Source organism: Eretmochelys imbricata, chromosome 8 (assembly GCF_965152235.1).
Source record: "Eretmochelys imbricata isolate rEreImb1 chromosome 8, rEreImb1.hap1, whole genome shotgun sequence".
Lineage (NCBI taxonomy): Eukaryota > Metazoa > Chordata > Testudines > Cheloniidae > Eretmochelys > Eretmochelys imbricata.
Genome location: NC_135579.1, coordinates 76,750,963 through 76,774,785, shown reverse-complemented (window position 1 = coordinate 76,774,785; position 23,823 = coordinate 76,750,963). Strand labels below are relative to the sequence as shown.

The 23,823-nt window shown below is 43.7% G+C and overlaps 1 protein-coding gene across 2 annotated transcripts in view; it reads left to right on the top strand.

The window, feature by feature from the left end:
* The first annotated feature begins 879 nt into the window (after positions 1-879).
* The window catches only part of LRRC8D (leucine rich repeat containing 8 VRAC subunit D), an 87,928-nt gene continuing 64,984 nt past the window's right edge, over positions 880-23,823 (top strand). The window contains exons 1-3 of one of the 2 annotated variants that reach the window (XM_077824500.1): positions 880-1,055; positions 14,654-14,804; positions 15,238-15,335. The gene's annotated coding sequence lies outside the window, so the exon portion shown is untranslated. The remainder of the gene's footprint in view (positions 1,056-14,653; positions 14,805-15,237; positions 15,336-23,823) is intronic. The other variant, XM_077824501.1, reaches the window with a different exon arrangement.

Below are 23,823 nucleotides of genomic sequence, written 5' to 3'. Positions count from 1 at the left end.
CATATACCAATGCCTTTGTAGAATCCAAAGTGCTTGGCTACACGTCCTATGCCTCAGACTGCTAAAAACCATTCTCCTGTACTAACAAAAGGAGGACTTGTGGCACCTTAGAGACTAACATTTATTTGAGCATAAGCTTTCCTGAGCTACAGCTCACTTCACATCATGAAAGCTTATGTTCAAATAAATTTGTTAGTCTCTAAGGTGCCACAAGTACTCCTTTTTTTTTCTTTTTTTTTTTTTTTTGCAGATACAGACTAACATGGCTGCTACTCTGAAACCTATCATCCTCCTGTAGTGAAAGCTGTGCCTCTGGTTTTGGAATAGAGGATCTGAATCCATCCCCGGTGTTGCCAGACAGCCCCACAGGGCCAAGGTGTTTAGCACAGGGACATTTACTAAGTCCTAAATGGCCATGGATTTGTTGACCACTAAGACTTTTCCCTTCCCTTTGGGGCGCTCAACGGGTACCCCTCACAGTCCCTGCGTCGCTCTTCTCCCCATGTCACAGACAGCCACCTAGACACAGCGCCATTAGGTAGCTTGCCCATGGTCCCAGTGCCCCGCACCGTGGGGAAGCTGGGCTCGGGAGGGGGCTCCGGAACTTGGGCTGGGCTCTCGGGGCGCGGTGAAGCTGGAGCGGCAGCAGCTGGGGCGATCCTGCAAGCAGCAGACCTGGCAAGCAGGCGGACAACACCGGGGGGCCAAGCGACCGCTCTCTCCTCCCACACACCTGCGGCGAGCGGCCCCGAGCACCTGATCCCTGGCAGCGCAGGGGTGCCGCGCCGCGCAGCTGGGAGGGGCCTGACGATCACATGGGCGCTGCCGCGGGGGCCATTGGCTGCGCCCTGCGCCGTGGTTGGCGGGCCCCGGGCTAGGGCTGGCGCCCCAGCTGCCGGGCCGGTCTCAGCCGGTCTCCCAGCGGAGCCGCGTGGCGTGTGGCTGCGCGGCGCGGGCTGCAGGGTGCTGCTAGCCGCCGGGAGCCCCCGTGGCCGCCCCGCCGGAGTGATTCGCCCTGCGGCCGCCCCTACCTGCCTGCCGCGCCCTCCGCCAAGGTTTGTTGCTGCAGCCCCGGGGCGCCGGGGGCAGGGAGCTGCAGCCGGGGTGGTGCGGGCCCCCGGGCAGGGAGGCGGCTGCTGGTGCGGGTGCAGCAGCCGCGGGGGAGCGGTGCCAGCAGGGATCCCCCCCCCCCCCGGCCCTGAGAATCCGGCCGCCTGGGGGAGCGTCAAGGTTCCCGGACAGCGGCGCTGCCCCTCGCCTCCCTCCTTCCCTCTGCTTCGCCCCTCCCGCTCTGTCTGCACGTGCGTGGGGCTTACCCGGCGGCTGTGGCTCCAGTGGCTCTTCCTTATGCAACAAACAGCCGCTTACAGGAAATGCTAAGAATAAAAGTGATGTCGCTGGCTGCCAGTGACGGATCATGTCTGCGCTGACTGACCGGGCAGCCCCAGAGGCTGGCCCAGGACTGTTAAGGACAGAGCCCGTGTCCGATTGCCAGATCAATACCGCTGCAGGAAAACTGAACATCTCTTGCCACCCCTGGTGTTCTCAGATAATTGCACAAAGTCCATATTTGTATTGGCCGGGAGACCCTGTTAGAAGAGAGGTTAGAATTCACCCAGTACTAGCAAAGTGAACTGAAGCAGGCAGGAGCAGGACTAGTGTCCCCAGACTGATAGTTATACATACCCACCGTCATAAAAGTAGCTCTGCCTTCCCCTGGCATCAGGGGCATCCATAAACACTTGGAATACCAGCTAGTGGAAACTGAAAGGGTAACTAGTTTTGCAGTTGACAGGAAGAATACTGTAGTTCATCCAGAGAGATTTTCCTTTTTAAAATCTCTGTTTAATACTTTTACTGTGTGTGTGTGTGGAGCATTGCATGCCAGAGTATGATACTGGAGCAAGCCTTGGGTATGGAAGTGTACTTGATTTTATCCCACTGGGGATACATCCAGTTAAAAAAATCAGTCTCTTTCTGGACCCTCTTTCCCCATATTGCATTATGAAATCAGTGTGCAACCACGGATTATTTGTGGTTTTTCTAATGGGGTCAGATATTTTCTTGATGTTGCACTAGGCACAAATAAAGGGCCTTAACCTATGTAATATTAACATTTACTACATCAGCACAGACAGTCTTCTGGTCAATGAACCATCTTTATTTCCCTGCTTTTTAGGTATCCTTGCCATTAAATGGCAGTACAATAACACGTCTATAGTGTCTGTTGTATGGGAATTTCAGAGCATTGTCTATTAATCCTTGCAACCCCTCTCCAAGTTGAAGTTTTATTATCCCTGTCCTAACAATGTGTGACCTGAAGTCCAAGGTCACACAGAAAGTCTATGACAGAGCCAGTATTTGACTCTTAAGTCTAGTCTCTAGGTGATTGACCTATTGTTTGATAAAACCAAGTCTCAGGAATGCTTTTTGTAATGGTGCTGAAAATGTGTTTTTCCTGTCTATAGCAGCAGCTAAATCAGCTTCAGCACCAGTTTGTGGTATATGTTGCCGACCATTGTTGTCAATGATGGTGTTCTCTCTCTTTCAAAATATATCTAGGGAAGGCTTAATTTCTGTGCCATACAAACAGGGTTATGTCCATCAGCTCTGGTAGCATTAAAGATAGAAAAGAAATTACCTATGAAGCCAAACGATAAGCAACTGCTAAGTGGACAGGGGCTATTGAGCTTCTAAAAAGTAAAATCTGATGGGATGCTACCAAGGTCCTCACACCTTCTTGTCAACTCAGGCCATCTTGATTATCACTAAAGTTTTTTTTTTCTCCTGCTGATAATAGCTCATTGTAATTAATTAGCCTCTTACTCCACTTTTTCATGTTCTCTGTATGTATATATCTCTCTTCTTACTATATGTTCCATTCTATGCATTCGATGAAGTGGACTGTAGCCCACGAAAGCTTATGCTCAAATAAATTTGTTAGTCTCTAAGGTGCCACAAGTACTCCTGTTCTTTTTGCGGATACAGACTAACACGGCTGCTACTCTGAAACCTACCAAGGTCCTGGTCCCCCATTGTAACCTATCAAATACATTTTAGCCCTCTTTACTTCACAAGCTAAAGGTGCCCTAGTTTAAAATCTGTTAACTGTAGATCTGCTTTTCCAGTGGGTCTACACACATTTTCTTCATGACTAAATTAAGGGCTTCAACAGTGAACAGCAATTAATGTTACATTATTTATTCACCATTGATCTTGGATCAATACACCAAGTGAAATGCTGTGAATTAAATCCATTCTCAGGGATTTATAACTTGGCTGTAAATCTTGTATTGTCTGATTAAACTTAACTTACACGGTCTTGGCCTGAGAGTAAATTATTCTGATGATATTTTATGTGCCTTTGTGATGTCTACCAATTCTTCAGCAGAGGCCACTGTACAGAAAATTAAAGTGTTAATATTAAAACAGTTTTTGTCCTAGATCTTGGACATATTACTTGTAGCCATTTTCCACATGGCATGAAACAAACAAGGAATGTCTAAACAGATACTCTTATCTGCTGTCAAGATTGCTTTGATAAGGAGACAAAGATTACATTGACTGTGCAAGGTGGGATGGAGGATGGCAAAGTATATTAAAAAAAAAAATCATAATCTCCAGAACATGATGCTGTGTATATGATGGGAGTTCTAAAATCCATTTAGAAGTGGGACCACTGTCTGTGTAACGTTTACAAACCCAGGGGAGATTAATAAAGCAACAACACTAATTCTAAAATAGAGAAACTTTCCATGCTGCTACCACATAGGTTATAACCATCAAAGGTAATATTGATAAGAACAAGCCTGTTCCTGTCATGACCATGTTAAGAACTGGGTAAGTTAAAGCAGTCAGACACGCACACACAAAAATTAAATATCAAACATAGCACTACTATAACTCATTGGAACATGCAAAATCTGGTTCTTCCATGGTATTCCATTGTTTAGCCTTGCTAAGCATTTTACTTCTGTGTGACGCGTGCAGCTTTGCTGGATGCACCAGCTTTTTACTGAGAGCACGTTTAGGTCACTTTCCTCTGACTTCAGACAAGTGTGTTTCTTTCCACTAGAAGTAGGTAACAACCAGGAGATACGCCAATTGTACATCTTCTTTCAGGGCATCTTTCCTAATTCCATTTCTGGTGAGTCATAAACTAATGCTGTTGCGGGAAGTGCTTCCAAATGCAGGAGAATAAGAAATGAAATGCATGGCAGCAGTCAGAGAAAACTAGCCAGAGCTGGCGCTAGGCATAAACAGACTAAGCAATTGCTTAGGGCCCCAAGCAGCTCAAGGGCCCCCACTCCATTATTAGTATGTGTTGGGGTGGGGGGATTCCTGATTAGGGCCTCCACTGGGCCAGCACTGGCTCTGAAACTAGACATATGTTCTGTGGTCAGAAGCACTTGTAACTGTGAAATAAATGTGATAGGTGTTGCTTTAATCCAATAGTGTGATTGTCCTGAAAATTGTCAGCTGAAGTTTATTCTCTCTTTACCCCCATTCCTCATTGGTTCCCTGCTCTGTATTATGGTGCTGATTCAAAGCCTACTCTGAATTTAGTGGGAGTTGACTTCAGAGGGCCTTGGATCAGGCCCTGTGTCACTAGCTGGTTCTTCCCTCTCTCCTGATCCCATCTGTTGCTGTGTCATTTCCTCCTCTTGCAGTCTGGCAGTTGGTGGGTGGATGACCAAGAATCCTGAGTCAGTGCCTCATCGCAGTGGCTGCAAATGGTCCCTGTTACTGCACCTCTCTCAACCACAGTGGAATTGGCTAGTCTTAATCCAAGGGACCCTGGGTAATCTCTAAGGATTAGACAACGTTTTGAGGATTAAAATTCTGAATTAGAGCCTAGTGCTGGAGACAGACATCTTGCTGAAATGTGGCATACTTTGTGATGCAAGCAGTGTGGGAGCCCAGAGAAATAGACTCTAAACCAGTTTCTAAGATACGTACTAACGAACACCTGATTATTCAATCAAAATGTTTCTTTTGTAAAATACAAAGAATATAAGGTTTTCTTCTGCCTGTTAAAGAGACAATTTACAATTAAAAATGATTAAGTTCCTTGTCTTCATGCAGTTGCTTCTTGTTTTCACGTAGTTTTATAAATAATTTGTAGTATTATTAATAATGCACTTGAGTAGTAATATTTTTTTTTTAAAAATGAGCTTTTCACATTTTAAGCTGTTTCTATTTTTGTATTTCTTTCAACAGTGAAACTAGATTACTCAGTTATGTTTTTGTTTCTGTTCAGTTCCATTTCCCTGGTTCTTCTATATTATCACAATGCCAAACATTGCAGGGGGAGGCTAACATCAAAACAATTTTTTCCCCCACTGAAGTGTTTAGAAAATTAAAAAAAAAAAACCCTCTTCTCCCCCCCCCCTCCAAACTCTTGGTTTCTGTTAAGACTTGTAAACTCTTTTATAAATTTGAAACTCTGTGAAAGTGTTTGTTTGGCAAAGCAGACTAAAAACTGGGTTACATGCTTTGAACCCAATCCTGCAAAAACATATGGAGGTATGTAATTTTCCACATGTGTAGTCTCGTGGGTCTGCTTCCCTGTAAAAGTCTTTGGCACCAGTCTTAGGAATGGATCTGCAAAAATTTACTGTTGGCCATACTGGTTGGCTTCCACAGGCTCATGTTTTTAGTGAGGCTACGTTTACACTAGAAACTTCAAAGCGCCACCTTGGGAGCGCTCCCACTGCAACGCTTTGAAGTGTGAGTGTGGTCACGTGCGAGGGCTGGGAGAGAGCTCTCCCAGCACTCCTGGTAATCCACCTCCACGAGGGGAATAGCTCTGAGTGCTGGGAGCGTGGCTCCGAGTGCTGGGAGTCTGTCCATGCTAGCCCTTTAAAGTGCTCAAACTTGCTGTGCTCGGTGGTGATTTTTCACCCTCCTGAGCCAGCAAGTTAGAGCGCTATAAAATGTAAGTGTAGACAAGCCCTAAGTGTTTGCAGGAGTGGGCCCTTAAATCATGTTTGAACACCGGACTGACATTTTCCAGTATGATATCTGCCTCCAGCACTAGGCTCAGAAAAGCCCATTGTAATTCGTTGTTTTAAATAAATATCACAGTTTATTCATGGTGACAAGTGCTTCTTACCTTGAGAGCGATGGGTGAGTGAGGTAACACCTATTTTTGGACCAACCTCTACCTTGAGAACATCTTGGGTCCCATTTTCCAATGGTGCAACTCCTTTGACTTTATCAGAATTACACCAGGGATAGATTTGGCTCAAAATCTCTTGGGCTGAGTAAAATGGGTGCAGTTTTCTCTTATCCACTTAGCAAGAATAGGCACTGATTGCCAAACAAAACTTTTTCAGAGTCCCCATACAAATTTACTAAAGAACAAAGCCAGCATTCTCAACTTTCAACTAGCTGAGAATCATCTTGTTGTTTTTTTGACCTGTTAAAAAGCAAAGTGCGTCACAAGTGAGGTTGGCACTTTCTAACACCAGTCAGTAACGCTCATTTCCACATTGTTAATTTTAACTATCTGTTGCCGAAACTTTCTTTCATGAAAGGAATCAAAGCTCTTTTTCAATATCTCTGTATTCTTTGTATTCTTCCAGTCTTGCAGACTGGCTTCCCATATCCTTCGTGGAACAAACAGAGAAGAATGTCTTATAGGACCCTGATTTAGCACCTCCAGAAATGCCCTGGGGCCTAAAAATGTATTCCTCTGTGGGAGTAGATTTGTCTCTTGGAATCTAGCAAGCAAAGTATCTGTTTCATTCATCTTTAAGGAAGAAAAGCAGTGGTATTAAAGTGGTGTCAGTGCCTCAAGCACCTGCTTGTTGCCACTGTACAAAGAGAAAAGGAGGACTTGTGGCACCTTGAGACTAACAAATTTATTTGACAGGTTTCAGAGTAGCAGCTGTGCTAGTCTGTATTCGCAAAAAGAAAAGGAGGACTTGTGGCACCTTAGAGACTAACCAATTTATTTGAGCATAAGCTTTCGTGAGCTACAGCTCACTTCATCAAATTTATTTGAGAATAAGCTTTCGTGAGCTACAGCTCACTTCAAGTGAGCTGTAGCTCACGAAAACTTATGCTCAAATAAATTGGTTAGTCTCAAGGTGCCACAAGTACTCCTTTTCTTTTTGCAAATACAGACTAACACGGCTGCTACTCTGAAAACTGTACAAAGAGAGATTGTTTCCCTTTCTGTCCTTTTCATCTTATCCGTGTGAATGAGGCTATGAAAATATTGTGCTGATGCATTCTTTAACGCTGTTACTGTCTACAACTTTCTCTTTCTGCTTGTGCCCCCCTCTAAGCCACCAAAGTGATGTTCCATGTAAGGGTGAAGGGGACAATTTGCACTACTCCACCTTTAAGGAACAACTGTGGTACAATGCACTACCACCCTAGAGGAGGCTGGCAAAAATTTGCCACCCTCTTCTTGGACAAAATGCTCTTTTTAGAAACAATATTAGAGAGGGGAATGAGGAAATTAGCAGGCTGAATGCATAGGGCAACTAGCAAAAGAAAAGATGAGCAGAGCAGACACATCGTTCTGTGTTGTCCAGGATTTTATATTAAAGGTGACCTACAGAAGAGTGAGACAATTGAGCCTGTGACCTCTTTTACTGCTTGAAAAGTGTAAGTCTGTTCCTCCTCTCTCTCGTCCCCCCCCCCCCCCAAATCTTAGAAATATCAGGCCTGGTCACTCCTAGTTTTGCTGGGGGACTTTTTGGAGGACCAGAGAAGTGAAGTGGGAGCTTTCTCAGCCCTCAATTAAGGGGGAGGAGATGTTTCACACTTTAACAAGAGCTTCTCTTCCAATGTTTTTTTTTTTTTTCTGACGCTTGAATTAAAAAGCGGTAAACAAAACCCCAATAAACAAGAGTTTGAAACAATCTGAATAAAAATCTGTTTCCATCTCAATTGCTCAGGTTTGGCTGTCTTCATGTTGTCTTCCTACTAGTTCTCATCTAGATGTCTGATGTAAAGAAAGAAGCAAAGTTAAAACCTTAGGCCTCCTTTAGGCACTAGAAAGAAAGAAAAGTAAACAAACAAAAAGAGAACACAGTCTGATTTTTTGTCTTTTTCAGGTGGCCATTAAGGATATATCTTCACTGCACAGTTAACTGGATGCTTAGCACTCAGGTTAACTTAGCCCAGGTGGGAGCATTCTCACAGCAAAGCCCTACCCATGTTACTGGATCCCTGTTTTCTGCATATCCATGGGGCATATCCTGTTGTTCCTTGTGCTGGGGCTTCCACAACTAATTGTGGGAAGACACTTTTCAGCATTTGAGTGGCTTTTGCTTGTATCCCCACTTTAACTAGGATTGGAACATGCCCTTGTTGAAGTGGAGCTGGAGCTCTGACCCACCCCGTCAGCCACGAAAATTAGCCCAGGCTTAAAGCACCTCCAAATCCAGTTTCAGAGGTTTTTCTGTGTGGTAGGATGGGGGAGAGTTTGGGCTAAAATGCAGGCAAGAGCCTGGGTTAACTCTGAAGTAAAGACATACTCTGAATGGGTTTCTCCATAAGGCTTTTGTTTTCTACAGGAACCTTGGCTTAGAACGTCCTCTAGCATTGTAAAACCTGAATGGTGCTAGGCCAGATTTCACATTTACTGGAGGCAGTACTGAATCAGTGTTGTTTTAAGAACTTATCTTGCTGCAAGATGATCTATGCAGTCATAGCAAAGTTACACAGTATTGTGACGTTTTGGGGTTCACAGCAGACCAGCAAGGGGTTGTCGCTGCCTGTCCTGTAAATCTGGGTGCTTTCTGTGCTATACTGCTGTGGCTAACAGCCCTGACACCAACTGCCAGCATTACAAGCATGCAGGTCCCACCCTGGCTTCACCAATCAGTTACTTTTTGCAGAGTGACCCCAAGATCCCCCCCAGTCCTGAATTTCCCCAAAACTGCCTACCTCTGTAGTGTCCAGCCCTCTCCTGGACTGCTCACAGAAGTTGTTAGTCAATATGCTGCAGCTCATTAATTTAACTGGTGTTTGACAAGCAGTCTTATTTCAATCACACAACTGAAGTGGTTTATAGTAAAAGTGAAACCAGTTTATTAAACAAAAAGTCACATAGGTTTAAGCGATACCAAGTATAAGGAAAGAGATACAAGCAAATAAAAGTGAAAATATGCTTCTAAGACTAAAACTTAATTTCAGCAAGTTACAGTCTTTGCCAAAGTAGGTTTATTATCTAAACTTAGTTCCCAGAAACTTCAGCCCCCTTGGTTGAAGAACCCAGTGTCCTGTGATTTCAAGAGCTCTAGCCCCTTGAATCCCTCAAGTGATAACTCAAAGGTCTTTTTGCCCCACTTGTATCACCCAAAATTCATTGTCTGTTTCAAAAGCCTGGAACGCTTCCTGCTGTTCTTCCCTTCTTGTGGACTTCCCTTCCCTCTGCTGATTTCTATGTATAGGGCTCCCACTAGTTTTATTCCACATTGCTTAACTTACACTAGAGAAATGTAGATAGTTACCTTCCCTCCTGTCTGGGAGAAAATTATTTTCTCCCAGTGTTTAGTCACAGACTTTAAAGCATAAGATCATGGAGTATCCATAATTCCTCACATTGTATTAATACATACATTTCACAATGACATTGATCACCAGTGTGTCATAGGCTGTCAGAAAAGACCTTACTCTATATGCTTTTACAATACAGTACTGTTGTATACAATCGGTTAATTCAGTTGCTTATCATTTAAGGTACAGATCCCCTCTTTATAGACCAGTAAACCTTTGAAATGTATATTCAGATAAAGTTCCTTTTCTCCTGCTGGGAAGAGACACCATGTGGTCTTGCGAAGACTTAATGTTGGTTCCTTCCCGTGTTAAGTTGATGGCTTTGTTTACCTTTTTATGTGAATGCATTTCCAATGACTCTCGATTTACCTTGAAGACACATGCAAGCAGGCAGAACCACATTCTGGGTGGGGTGGGGTGCCTTTTAAAAACATGTCAGCATGTTTTGCCTATGTTACCTATTCATACACCACACAATAATATTAATGGTCAGAGAGTTGTGTGGTTTTCTAATGGTACATTACACAACAACTGTTAGATGTATTGAGTATGTCAGGTCTGACAAGTTGCTGACACAGAGTAGTGAACCACCCGTGGGCCTCTGGGTCACACGTGTAAAGCCATGGTTCTAAGTAGAAAATTAATCCAATACACCACATGCCTTTTTTTTTTTGTGTGCGTGTTCTAAGGCCAGCTGTAAACACAGACCTCAAGATGGGGATGAAGGGGAACTTTTACACTAGTAGCAATTGATGAAAGTTAAAGCACATGAATAATTGGATGATCTCTTGTGCAGAATTACTGAAGTGAGGTGTGAAAGAGAATGCGATGTTTAAAGTTAGAAGAGGGCTGATAAATGAATGGAGATCTTTATGTAACTTTTGTGTGTATATTTCAAGTTGTATTCTTAAATGTTTGTTATTGCTAATAAACTCTGTCCATAGCCTGTTTGTTTCTGTCTACATCCAGTACTCTGATCAGCAAATAATGCATAAATGGATTGTAAATTAAACTTTCAGGTCAAAGGTTTCATCTGTGGGTATCAGTGTTATGTGCAAAGATATTGTTTATACAATACTTATCTGGTTCTGATTACAGTGCCTTGCACTGATGCAACTTTTGACACTATTATTCATTAATAAACCTTTCTGTAGTGTACTAATGCAAACATCGACTAATGATTCAAACCTGTCTACCAACTTACAAAGTATAGACAGATAATGCTTTTTTGCACAAATTCCCAAAAGGAAGTCAAAAACCCTTTTAGTCTGACAGTTTGTATATTAAAAGTTAACTTGTTGGTCCAGACCAGTGAAAGGTATTACATTCTCTCACCTATCTACTCCCCCTCTCGCCCCCACAAGCACCACTATGGCTACACTTTCCACATAAATTAGCAATTGCCTTAATCAAAGATTCAGAGAGGAACCAGACTTCACGCTTAATCTATCCGAGGTTTAAAAATACAAAGCAGAAGCCTACATGCAGAGTTCCTCACAATGACTGCTATCCAGAAACTTGCATATGCATGCTCCTTTTCCATTTTTAAAATATATATAATAAATCCTAAGCCTTCTCAAACAGGAAGACAGCCAAAGAAAGAAACATGAAACCTTTGAGGCATTTTTTTTTCTCTTTAAAAGTTTTATTTTAGGTACTTGTTCTATAATCTATACCAGGCCTATTCAATATTTTATCTTGCCTGCATCTATGGTAGTGGAAGATGGAAAATAATCCTGTTCCTTCAAAAATACCCAAATCTCTTGTAGTACAAACACATCTTCATGTCTCATACTTCTTTCTCTGCTTCAAAAGTTGTGATTCTAGTCATTTACCTAAAATGCACAGTGAAAAGGGAGTAAGGATGGGTTGTACAATACAAGAACAGAAAAAAGTAACACCTGAAATGGGGGAATGGATGTAAAAAGCATTAGAAGTCTGTTGGACTGGCACATCTTTGGTAGAATGGGTCATGGAGATCTGAAACTGGCCTTCTCTAACAACAGAGTTTTAAATCTATATTATTTAAAAAGTTGTGGACATGTAAATTTTGTTGTTAATTTAGTAAGGGATTAAGTGTTGCTGAATTGAGATAGATCAATCCAAGGCACTCAAACCAATTTAAGATTGTCCGCAACAGACATTTACACCAGTGTAACAAAATCTATTTTAAAGTAAGACTGAAATCAGTGAAAATTCTGTCAGTATACTAGCCTTGAGTTACAGGAAAACAAGAATTGTTAGTAAATGAAGACAAAAAAGATTGGAAACAGGATCAAGTATGGCAGGTAGAGGAGATAAAGGGCAGCAATCTGACAAGATAAACACGAGTAAATTGAAAAGGCCTAGATCATACCATTCTGCAAGTGAAAGGTGGGGGGATTCTGTTTTTTAGACTGAACCTAATCTTATAATTGGAAATAAGGTCTTTGTGCCCAAGGCACTATCCAAATATGCAAGTTGCACCAATTTAACTAAAATCCATTTAAAAACTGATGTAATTAAACTGGTGCAAATGCATGGCGTAGATGTGCACACATCAGTTTCAGACTAATTATATTGATATAGCATATGCCTGTAAATTTCCTGATGCAAGCTAAATCAATATAAACCAGGTTTAAATCAAATGCAGTGTCCCCACAGAGTTTTGCACCATTTAATTACATCAGTTTAAAATTGCCTGTTCAGTTACCAGGCCAGAGTTGAAACACTGCTGGGGCAGTATTCAGGGCTATTACCCCTCTGGATTTCTTCTGTGGATAAAGAGAGGACTACAGGCTTCAGAACTTATGTCCACTTCTCCCCAGCATTCCATTCATTTCCCTCCCACCCCCCTTTTAAGGGCTTCTTCAAAGGCAATTACATTTGTCTGAAAATATTTTTACCTGCCAGTTGACCAAGTTTGCATAGTCTTGCACTGAACTTCTCAGTTTGGGGTGTAACATGATGCTAAACAAAAAGGGGGCAGGGGACATGGAACCACTGGCATCTGGTTAGCAGCTTCCAAAATTGCCGATAGTTTAAAGAACTGGCTGATGACAGCCATTAAAGCCTTCTAAACAATCCTCCCAATGCAATTTAAAATGGTTGGTGACACTCTGAATGACTTCTCTCCCAGAGAGAGAAAGAATAAATAAGAATGATGGACCATAGGGACTCTGGCCTGGGGGGAAGGAGACATGAGCACCCTGAGTCCTTGGTGTCAGAGGAAAGGGGGGGAATGCAGAACTCCTGGCATGGAGGCAGGTTTACAGGGAGTCCCTGAAATAGAGTGGGATGGGAAGGTGGCAGCAAGCTTGAGGGGGAATGGAAGACTACAAGGAACCCCTGTTGGGTGCAGTGAGTTTGGCCACCAGAAGAGACAAACTGTGACCCTCTATTGTTACAAGTAACACCTAAGGTTCTTTCCACTCAGCGTATGTCTACACTGCAATTAAACACTCATGGCTGGCCCAGGTCAGGTGACTCAGGCTAGGGTTGTAAAATTGTGGTGTAGACATTTGGACTCGGTCTGGAAAATCTCTATACCACAGTTCTATAACCCCAAGAGCCTGAGTCAGCTGACATGGGTCAGCTGTGGGTGTTTAATTGCATACCTTGTAAGGCTAGAGGGGAACAAAAACTCATGATATTTTGAGGGCCTGTCTCCCATGGTTTTTGAATGCTTGGGATTAGCAATACTGGGAGAGGTTCTAGAGAAGGCTAGGATTAAGACTGGAGCAAGTTCATCATTTTTTTTTTAAAATAAAAATAAGGAGGGCACTTTTGAACTGGCACCCAAGATTCATGGGATTATTTGCAGATGGTGATGTCCTTGCTGTACACTTGAAGCAGCATGGGTGAGGATGTTTCTACACTTGGAAAGGTATCAAAGTAGCTATTCCAGAATGTATATTTAATGGCTCAGTATGGACACTTACTCTGGAATAGCTATTTTTGGGACATTTCCAAGTGTAGACAAATCCTCAAGGGGAGTGCTGCTGATGAAAGCACAAAGGAGGATTTATGCAGAAGGGGAAGCAAGGCACTAGGGTACACAGGCAGTGAGGTTGCCTTTTTCACCACAGCTGCAATCTCACCAAGGTGGGAGACCATAGGATACCTTATCTACTTCTGAACTGAGTCTGCTTCCAGCATTGAGCAGTTGATGCAGCATAATAGGATATAAAGGTTAATTATCAGGAAAGATTAACGGGCCTTGTCACAGCATTCGCAAAAGATCTGGGCAGGTCATAAACATACATCATCTTGCATCCTCAGGGACTCTTAGTTACTGATTTTTTTTATTCTTCAGATTTCGCTGATTTCAGAAAGGAGTTAACCTATGGGTCAGTCTAGCTTGCCTATCCCTCTGGACATGCTAGACCCCGGCATTAAGTATCTAACATGTACACACGCCTTAATCTTGGCCATACGCTGCGATATGCCCCACTCCACCTGCTGTCCCGCAAACGCCGCTACCGCGCATGCTTCGGCTAGTCCTGTAATATTTTTTTAAGAGCTATGGCGATGGGTATATGTGCTTGTTATGTGTGAGTGAGCATGACTGATGGGAAGGGGCATGCCAGTGAGCAGGAGCCGTTCCCAGCCAGCATGCAGTAAATATGCATTGCTGTCTAGTGCATCTTTCGGGCAGCAGCGAAAGTTCGCATTTTATAACCTACCTTTGTTTCAGTAACGCAATTACCTGCAACCCCCTCCCACTGTCAGCGCCTCCAGGCCGTGACACCAGCAGCCAGAGGCCACCGGCAGCGGTTCGCTTTGAGCTCCCCTCCCAGCGCGGGGATCAGCCTGTCTCTCCAGCCAGCCGGCGAGGGGCAGACGTAAACAATTTCCTACCCTCCCGCTCCGTCTGGGCGGCTTTGCAGACGAGGCGGCTGCAAACTTTACGGACGGCGCGCGAGGCACAGTCTGCGGGGCGGGGGGTGCGGGACCCCGGCCGCTCGCGGAGAGGCGAGCGCGCGCGGCGCTGCGCGGAGAGAGGCGCGCGCGCGGGCTGCCGGCGGCTGGGGCGGGCGGCGGAGGCGGGTCTGCGGGCAGCGGCTGACAATGGCAGGGGCGCCCGGGCCGCCGGCGGAACCTCCTCGCCGCACGCCGCCAGCCGCGGGCTTTCTCTCGCTCTCTTGTCGCGCAGGAAGTGCCCGGTGGTGCGCGAGGCTGGCAGACATGAGGGCGTGACTCTCGGCTGCTGGATTCCCGGCCCCCCGCGCCCGGAGCCCGGTGAAGCCCGAGCTGGGTCCAGCTGAAGCAGGCAGGAGGAGGAAGGAGGAGCGCAGCCGGATCAGGTACAGAGACGGGGTTGGGGGAGAGGGAGGGAGAAGCAGCCGCTGCCCCCGCGCCCCCCGGCAGCCCCCTTTGCTAGGCAACGGGGTGGGGGGGGTCCCTAACCTGGACCATAGCGTCTGCCTTGTACAGCTCCTCCGGCGCGCGGCGCACGGGGGGCTGCGTTGGAAATGGGCACCTTGTTTTCCTGGCTCAGGACTTCGCACTGAGCATGCTTCTTCCCTGTGGCCGGCTTGTTCCAGCCTGTGATCGCCGGCTGCTGCTGCGGCTTCAAGCCCTTTGTTCCTGCAGCCTCCCTAAATGATCTTATCACGGCCGGGGAAGCGGCTAGGGAGCCTTCAAGACAATGGTGGTGTCGGCGAGTTACCGGAGCGTGAGAGAGCCGCTCTGCTCCGGGGGGAGAGATACTTAAATGTTACTTTGTTCGGTTTTCAGATGAATAAGCACGGAGTGAGCACGGGGCTGTCATTTTTCTCAGGCAGCGATCTGAGATAGGGAAGAGCTAGCTGACCTCAGCTGCCTGTGTGGAAGCAGTAAGTTACCTTTAGTCTTACTCAGCCAGACCTGAGTGTAATTGCCTTTATCGGATGACAATCGGAATTACCTGGGAGTCAAAGCTACTGATCCAGACTTCTCTGGATTAAGTCACTAGGTGATTGATGCTCCTTGATGCTCCTTGAACATGCCCTGTTCTTGTGATGGGCAAGATGCATGGGCAAGCAGCACGGGCCTTCAGGCTTTGCTGTCATCTCCCTTCCACCTACAGACTCCCAAACAGACTTCAGATTTCTTCAGCTGCAAGAGATGGGGCCCTGCTTCCCCATCTACATCTTGCCAAAGGCAAAAGCGAGCACCTTTTTCTCTAGAAATAAATTGGAAATAATGGTATTTGACGAGTTTGTTGTGCAGATCTTTGCTTTCCATTTTGAGGTTTAAAATTCAGCATCAGAATAATGATGATAATGAGTGTGAATAATTTCTTTTTTTGGAAGAGAGTTATTCTGAGTGGTGGGAATACATCAGTACAACTGTACTTAATCTCTCTATATAACAAACACTGCTTAGAGTATAAACAAGACTGTTATTGCACAGAATAGCCAATAAAAGGGCATGTCAAATGTATGGGATCATTCTTTCTTTTTGGAAAGCACTATTTGGCGTTTGATTGTTATACAGCCATGTAAATATACATGGCACCTTGCCATGTGTTTGTTGGAGGCTGTTGCAGTAAAGATGCTTGATTTATAATGAAATATGTTTAATACATTTATACATTTAATAGAGCAAACAAATACAAGTACAAGGGAAGTCACATATCTGTGTTATGTATTCTTTTTGCTGACCCATCACTCTTCCGTAATACTGCCTGCTCTATCTTCTGAATGATACTGAAGGAAATGTAACTAGCCAGGGGCATGGCTAGTGGCTGCGCTAGGAAGTAGCTTTGATGGACATAGGTTTGGTGTACACTACCAATTTATGCTGGTATAACTACATTGCTCGGGAATGTGGAAAATCCACACCTTTGAGCGATATAGTTATACCAACCTAACTCCTGGTATAGGCAGCGCTGTGGCTCCCATCAACAAAGTTTACTGCCTCTTGGGGAGGCAGAGTACCTATGCCAACGGCATAGGTAGCATCTTCACTAAGCATTACAGCATCACTGTAAGTGTAGACAAGCCCATAGTACCTTTTTATCTTCTTTCATACTTTTGTTTGATAGGAGTTGTCGCCTTTTCACTAAACTGACTCCTTGACTCCTGGGTGTCCAAGCACTAAATGTTCTATGAGGGAACCTCATGAATGTGTCAGCTGTGTAAAGTGTTGTGCAATGATTTAGATATGATCTAAATACTCGTGGGGCATGTAAGTGAGATGAGAATGTGATTTGCATGAAGATGCAATTTGTTGCTGGTGTAACCATAATCTACAGCTGAGATACAAGTGGAATGCCCTAGTGCAGGAAAAGAGGGGCACTTGGGGTAGGTGTGGATGAGTGAGTTGGCATATAAAAGGAGACAGGTAATATGCATTGAGTATGTAGGGCATGTGTATTCAAGATTACATCGCAGGCTTGTGGTAGTGACATAAGGGCAATTCCGTAATATTGTAGGATCTCAAATGTTTGAATATAGAAGGAGCCTAGAGTATTAAAGAGCATTATTAAAATAAATAGAGGTATGTCCTCCCTTTCATGCCCCCAACTTAATTCTGCCATAAAGTTGCTTTCCAGGTAATATGCACTGTTTACAGCATCTTAGACACCCAGGGTTGCAGCACAGCTTAGACACCCAGGTGTGCCTGAGTTTGTTTGAACACTTGTCTCAGTAACTTTTAAAACAAAAGAATGTGATACCAGCCTGACTTTCAGAACTACTGAAAACCTTTAGTTCCTGTTGATTTTAGGTGGAGTTTTAAGTGCTCGGCACTCCTGAAAATGCGGTCCATGGTATCTGATTATTTTTTTTTTTTTAAGCAAGTGGGCTACATGCTTCATATACCTATAGCAGACCCAGCTATGACTCCCTGGGTGTGTAGGCTGTTCATGGTAGTGATTAGTGACCTGGTCATGTATCCTTTAGTTGCAGAAAGTCCTTTTTGCTGCTGTCATTGGTGTGTGTTATGTCAATAGGACCCTGCCTCCAACTCACAGCATACACAAATTCTGCACTTAAGCATCAGAGAATGGGACTTATACTTGGCACCTTCATGCATGTCTAATTGACACATGGATGATGATAGTGCAGTTCACTGGCAGTTTGGATGCCAAAATCTGAATCAAGGCTCTGTTGTCAAATTGTAAGTACAAATTATAACTCTTAGTACACTTTCATTTGAAAACTGTTTACATTTTGAAGAGTGATTTTATGTTTTGTCAGAATTATTTTATTCTTTATGCTAACAGGGAAAATATATAGCCCAACCTTCCAGGACCGTGTTACTGGGGAGCTAAGGAAAATTGAATGTATTAGCTAGAGTGGTGCCTGGCAGTTACAGATTTTCTAGTTTTAATTAAAATGATTTAGAACAGGAAAGAATTTGCTGTGACTGTTTTTGTAAACTGAGGATTTGTACTTGCAAACAAAAGTTCCACATTGCCAGAAAGCATTGTTAGGTTTATCTACGTAGCTGTGCAAAAATGACAAACTGGCAGAATGATCCAACTTCTGAAAAAACCCATAAAATAGCTGGATGTTCTTAATTATTTTTGACAATTGTTGTCTCTTTAATTTTAAAAAGCAGTTAGAATGGTGTCAGGGCTACTGGTGCTTTGGTTTAGTAGGGACTAGTATGCTTAGGTCCCAGTCCTGCAAAGGCTGAGCCATGTATTTAATTTTATGCCCACGAAGAGTCCCATGGGCATCAATGAAGCTACTAACATATTTAAAGTTAAATATGTCTTTGCAGGATCAGGGCCTTAGTTTACATCTAGGACTGCAGATTTTTAAGACAAATTGTTTACTGTGTATATACTGTGGGTCCAGTTCTCAATCACATTTTCTGGCCAGATGTCCCACAGCACTTTATCTGTTTACCTGATTTGAATTTATTTCAAACTAATTTGGATCCTACTTTATTTGTCTACAGAGATGGTTCATTTAAATGGTCCATTGTGAAACTGAGGGCTAGTCTACACTAGAAGCTCTATAACAGTGCAGCTGCACTGCTATGGCATGTCTGGTGAAGGCTCTCTATGCTGATGGAAGAGAGTTCTGCCACCTCCGCCAGAGGTGGTAGCTGTGTCAGCGGGAGAAGCTCTCCTGATGACATAGCGCTGTCCACACTGGCGCTTAGGTCGATGTAACTTATGTTGCTCAGGGGGTGGCTTATTCACACCTCTGAGCGACACAAGTTTAACCAACAAAAGTGTTAGTGTGTACAAGCCTGTGCCTTTTGCATTTTCAGTGAAATTTACAATTAAGGCTATGTCTGCGGTACCTCTTATGTCAGCAAAACGTATGTTGCTCAAGGTGTAAGGAATAAGCCACCCTCCCTAACTGACATCAGTTTAGCCAGGACACGTGGTAGTGTGCACAGCGCTATGTTGGTGGGAGAGCTCTCTCCCGTTGGCTTAGAGCAGCTACACGAGAGATCTTACAGCGCTACAGCTGCGTAGGTACAGCTGTGCTGGTGAAAACTCGCGGGTGTAGACGTGGTCTCAGTCTAGGTACATAACTCCAGTATGGTTAAGGAAAGGCAAGCTCCTTTCTGGTATGCACTGAGAAGGCTTGATAATTGAAGGAAATGGAGAATGCTCTGTTAGTGTAATTGGGGGAATATAAACCAGCATTCTTTTGATTCAGTGACTGGCTTCCTGCCCCACAGGGAAGAGGTGGTGGCTTATTCACTTGGAAACATCTCTCCAAATGAAGTGATAAACTAGAGTGTCTTTGTTAAAGAGTTTGAGGAAAGCTAGAAGCTGAATCTACAAGTGAAATAGCTGCATAAAAGGATGAGGGGATTATTGAATCGTTACTAGAAACTATATGTCTATATGCAAGGCCTCATGTATTCCACATGCAGCTGACCTAAATCCTGCAACGGGGCTCCCTAGTTTCTGCATCAGTTTGATGTAGCAGCAGATTTGGATAAAAATTGGAGATTTTGATTTAAATAAGAAAATAATGCAGCTAGTGTGTTATACCTTGAGTGAGTTTGTTTGTATTTTAATATGAAAGTTAACGTTATTCTGCCCTTACACAATCTATATTGAAAATTGGCAAGTCAATTCTGTGTTATAGAAGTTGTCACTGGGGAAGTGGGATTTTTTTGGTGCTGGGTAGAACATGTTCATCTTGCACCTGATAAGGCTTGAGAGGTAATTTGGGGGATAACTACATAAGCACATTTTGTTTGCTAAAAATGATCAGCAGTGAAATAAACACTGATATTTAAATCATCATTGTTAGGCTTCAAGATTAACACCCCATTGAGATACGTGGAACAGTCATACTCGTGAGGCTTTTTCAAGCTATCTGCAGGCGTGGGTTGACTACACATGGCAGGTCTACACTGGGAACGTACATCAGCATAGCGACATCTCTCAGGGTTGTGAAAAATCCACCCTCCTGAGAGCCGTAGCTATGCCAGCCTAACCCCCAGTGTAGACGGTGCTAGGTTGACGGAAGAATTCTTTCATCAACCTAGCTACCGCCTCTCAGGGAAGTGGATTGCCTACATTGACAGGAGAACCCCTCCTTTCCTGTTGGCGTAAGTGGTGTCTTCACTGAAGCACAACAACGGCGCAATTCAGTGCTGCAGCAGTGCCAATGTAGTATTTTAAATGTACACAGCCTAAGTGTGGCCATAGCCACAGTGCTTAATGTGATAAAAGAATCCAAATAGAAACCAAAAAGCGGTGTCAGTTTATACTCTGCTCACTGCTGGGTCTGGTCTGTATACAAATTTTCAGTTAGGGATGTGACTCTTGTGCAGTCCTAGTGTAGATGCAGTTATACCAGTATACCATATTTCCCTTCCTGTATCAAAATACGCCATACCAATATAAGCACTTCTGTACTGGTACAAATACATCCACAATAGGAGGTTGTACTGGTTATGACTATACTGGTATATTTAAAGCAGTAGGACTTGTTTATGAAGATGAGGCTTTGGACGATTTTCTTTGCAACTATATTATAGCTAGAAATGTATATTTTAAAAATTATAAAAATAGCTTCTGTGACTGCAGAACGGTGGAATATGTAGGCATTAGCAATTATCTTCAAAATTAAATAAAAAATGTAGTTACCACATTTCACTGACCAAATCTTTTTTTTGTAATATAATTTATGTGGGTTTGTGTGTGTGGTGTGGGGGGAAAAATCAGATCCAGCTAAGGCATTATTTATATCTATTTCCTACCTTCTTCACTGTTCCTATTATAACTTCATGGATCAGCTGCAGGTTTTACTTTGCTGTGTAGACGTACCCTATCTGTACAAGGTGCTGAAAACTTGGTGGAGGTGGATTGAGGAAGGCAACAAACAAACACAAAAAGGCCTGTGGATAAGAAGTAACTTGTCTGAGGATTTTGTGTCTCTCTCCTGTCACCAGGCCTGATGCAAGTTTTCGGTACCTTGTGTAGCTGGAACTTCACATTACAGAATATCAGTATTCCAGCGAGAGAGAAAAATAAATCTAATGGATTGGTTGTTCAGTGCATCAGTGACATCCACAGTTATGAAAACTTATCAATAACAAACTCAGAGTAACTGTGGTGTCCTGAGTCAGCCTATTGTAATTTGTTTATGTAACACCAGTTTTAGTCTGTGCTGATGGGCTATTTTATTTCATGTGTCTAAGCCATGTGAGTCTTTGGCTGCAGGAGAGAGTGAGAATGGAAGGAAACTGTAGTCTGCTAAAACAACAGCTACAGTCATTAGTGCTGTTAACACCAGCTGCCAGGGGAAGGAAAAGTGGTGGAAGTGGTAAAGATGTATGTATTTAATAGGGCTGTCAAACAATTTAAAAACTTATTGTGATTAATTGCAAGATTAAGAAAATAGTGTCAATTAATCGCAATTTTAATCACACTGTTAAACAATAATAGAATACAATATAATTATTTTTGGATTTTTCTACATTTTCAAATATATTGATTTCAATTACAACACAATACAAAGTGTACAGTGCTCACTTTATATAATTTTTATTACAAATATTTGCACGTAGAAAGATAAACAAAAGACAGTATTTTTCAGTTCGCCTCATACAAGTACAGTAGTGCAATATCTTTATTGTGAAAGTGCAATTTACAAATGTAGAATTATTTTTTTACATAACTGCACTCATGAACAAAACAGTGTAAAACTTAGAGCCTATAAGTCCACTCAGACATACTTCTTGTTCAGCAAATCACTAAGACAGACAAGTTTGTTTACATTTACAGGAGATAATACTGCCTGCTTCTTATTTACCATGTTGCTTGGGGGCTGCATCTTGCCAGAACCCACAGCCATCCCTCAGCCCTCTGGCCATTCCTGGCTCACCAGGGGCGCCATATCAGATTTTCGTTTGGGGGGTGTGTGTGTATTGGGGAGGAAGTGTGTGTGTGCGCGCATGCAGGTGAGCATGTTGGTGGAGCGCTGTCTCTTTAAGCAAAACACTCATGAGCCTGAACACTTTTTCAGCCAGTAGCAGCTGTTATCAGCAACACTCACTCCTGAGCCACCAGCAGCAGCAGACAGGCTCCCCCTGTTCCCTAACCCCAGCTCAGCGGCGACCATGTACACAGGAGTGGGAATGGGAACACCCTTACATCACCCGTTCTGGCAGGCTCCCAGTCCAGAGCAGCTTGGCCAGGGTAGGCTCCATGCGGGAGGGAAGGTGGAAGTAGCAGTGGAGCATGGCGGTGGGAAAAGGGGCGCCCCTGCCCTGTTGGCATGCAGCAGCGCCCCCCTGAACATGACACCCTGGGTGGTGGCCTCCCTCGCTCACCCCAAGGCTGTCCCTATCCAGTGAGGAGGTGATGGTGCAGGCGGTAAGGGCCTGGGCTCCTCCCTCCCCCATGAAAAGTGTTTAACTGGCTCTCCCAAATCGCTTCAGCCAGTGCCTCCCTCTTTTCCCGGCTGCTGCCAGTCCGGTCTTCAGAGGTGGGCGATTAACGCTTGTTTTAAAAAGAAGTGTTAATTTTTTGAGGTAATTGCATGCATTAACTGCTATTAATTGACAGCCCTAGTAGAAAGTATATGTTGCTTTAAACAACACATGGCTTTGTTTTCATTGTAAAAAAGGTGCGTATTTATATTGAGATATCTGCCTCCATGTAAAATCTTAATGGAGACAAGGCAGATAGATTTAACCTCATTGTAGCTAGTAAAGGTCAACCCAATACTCCTTACCTGGAGTTTACTTCACAAAGCCATGTCAAGGTAAAAACTACCTGTGCCTTGTCTTCTCTAGGATTTTACATCAGGGTAGCTATCAGGATAAAAACACTCCATTTATGCATTGCAGTCATAGCCACTTTTTAGGTAATAGTAAGAGATTTCACTGATCTGTGCTGGTTTTGTGTAATGAAGATGGATAATGGCCTTATTTGCCTACTGTTCATTGTCGTTGTTTTGATCATTCCCTGCATAGCCAAGAGTTCATTGGTTGTTAATAACAAAGATAGCGATGCTCTCTCCTAAAGGAGCTAGATTAACTGCCACCACTTCCTCTGGTGATTTACCCAGGCTATCAGCAGAACCAGTTTTATCTGGGTTGAGCTTCAGCCAGCCAGTTAGCTCTTCAAGTCAAGTTTTGGGTTAGTCACTGGGAAGTGTTTGGTACAACATCTGGGTGAGATGAGACTGGTACAAAACTAAGTGTCATTAGCAAATTGATGATGTCCTCTCAAAATGTGCCTTGCATCAAAATGTTGCAGTTCACCATCTTAATTCCTAACTGTGTAATGTATGGGAAGCCCATCAAAATCGGGCTACACCTGCTCCATTTTCATCCTTTGCCCGGAGGGGACAGATTTTTATGGGTGTGGGGAGACTGTCAAAATAGGGTCTTACACCAGTTTTCACCCTGGTCCTAAGGAGGGCACACTTTATCAAGTATGGGCCACCCATCAAAAAATGTCCTGCCAGAAGTAAAAACTGGAGGATGAGGCATGTTTTGATGGGCTGCCACAGCTGCTTGTGTGTCTTCCTTAGGGTCAGATTCAGTGTACTTGGGAAAGTGAAACCCTTGCTGAAACTGAGGGCAAAATAAGGACAGGGGCCTCACCAAGGCTTCAGTACTCTTATGTATTTATGCGCATCCCGTATATGTGCTCTTTAGGAATGCTAAGTTTGCACATGCTCCTAACAAAAAGGTTACATATTGACACTACAGTAATACTGAACCCCAAACAGTGAAGGGGTAGAAAAGAGATTTTGTGGCAGTGGCAGGCTGGCAGAGTTCTTTTTGAAGGATCATTTTAATACTGCTGGGGTATTGTAGCAATATTAATGATCTGTTAAGTCACCAGATTTCAAAGGTATTTAGGCATTACTGCACCCAGCATTGCAACACCTAATTGAT